We start from the raw sequence: 1532 nt of genomic DNA, 5'->3' as shown, positions 1-1532 counted from the left end.
TCTCAGTCTCTGTTTCTTGCCACTGAATTCCCTTTCCCTTACCTATACTGCCTGGTAGGACATTAGTGGGAAAGGATTTGCCTAGACTTTTAGGATGAGATACCACAGCATGGAGTGGTACCCAAGTTTTCTCTCCTTCTGTAAGGAGAGAGATGTGTCTAATGGGGGAGGGAATGGTAAAGGTTGTACTGGGAAGAGGGGGGGAAGACTATGATGTGATATGAAGTGAATTAGCAAAATTAAACATAATAGAGAAAACAAATAATACACTTGAATTTCTTAACTTTCATCCCATTAATCCATTTACCCTTACTCCTTTACCTCTAAATTCCACATATCCTTTTCACTCCTGCCCAAAATTTTTGAAGGCCTCTTCCTCATTGATCTTACATATAAGCGACTCCTCTAGATATGTTTGCACACATAGTAGAATATAGATGGTAGATTCTTCATGTCGTGTGACTACCATATTGAGGTATATGTAATGTTCTCAGACAATGCTACAATCAAGGTGGCCTTCCTACCTCCACCCACTACAGGCAGAATTAATGACCCTAAGCAGAGTTGTCTAAATTCCCAACAATATATCATTAAAGCTGTACATAGACTCCAAATATGCTTTCAATATTTTGATAACAGATCTGGCCACCTTAAAGAAACAAAGATTGCTATACAGAAAAGGAAACGAATTTCCTAAATCTTGATATATCCTTATCCACCTCAATGCCTCTCTATTACCTTCTCATACTGTCTTAGTTAATTGAAAGGCACATCACAGTGACCTCTCAATTATCAGTAATAATTGTAACATGATTATGACTATCAAGCTACATTTTCATACACTTCAAATTATCCTATGTCCCTCTAAGATACACTTCTACATAGCTTAGATAACAACATTCTTAATCTTCCTCCAACACAGGACATTATTCACTACTTACATCACAATTTCCTTCTTTTTGTTCTTTTTGTTGTTGTTGTTTTGTTTTGTTTTCTTTGTTTTTGGTTTTAAGAGACAGGATTTCTCTGTATAGCCCTGGCTGTCCTGGAACTCATTCTGTAGACCATGCTGACTTTAAACTTGGAAATTGACCTGTCTCTGCCTCCCAAGTATTAAAGACATGTGCCACCACTTCCCTTCCAAATATTTCAGTCTTTATTTATTTGCTGAAGAAAGGTTTACTTTCTTAGTTATTTTTTAATTTTAAACAAGTTTTATTAGATATTTTCTTCATTTACCTTTCAAATGTCATCCTGAATGTCCCCTATACCCTCCCCTCACCATAATTCCCAACCCACCCACTCCCATTTTCTGGCCCTGGCATTCCCAGGTACTGGGGCATATAATCTTTGCAAAACCAAGAGCCTTTCATCCCAATAACGGCTGACTAGACCATCTTCTGCTACATATGCAGCTAGAGACATGAGCTCTGTGGGTACTGGTTAGTTCTTATTGTTGTTCCTTCTATAAGGTTGCAGACACCTTCAGCTCCTTGGGTAATTTCTCTAGCTCCTCCATTGGGGGCCCTGTG

The sequence above is a fragment of the Mus caroli genome, unplaced genomic scaffold, assembly GCF_978045245.1.
Source record: "Mus caroli unplaced genomic scaffold, Mus_caroli_1 scaffold_20, whole genome shotgun sequence".
Lineage (NCBI taxonomy): Eukaryota > Metazoa > Chordata > Mammalia > Rodentia > Muridae > Mus > Mus caroli.
Note: the sequence above shows the minus strand (reverse complement) of the source record.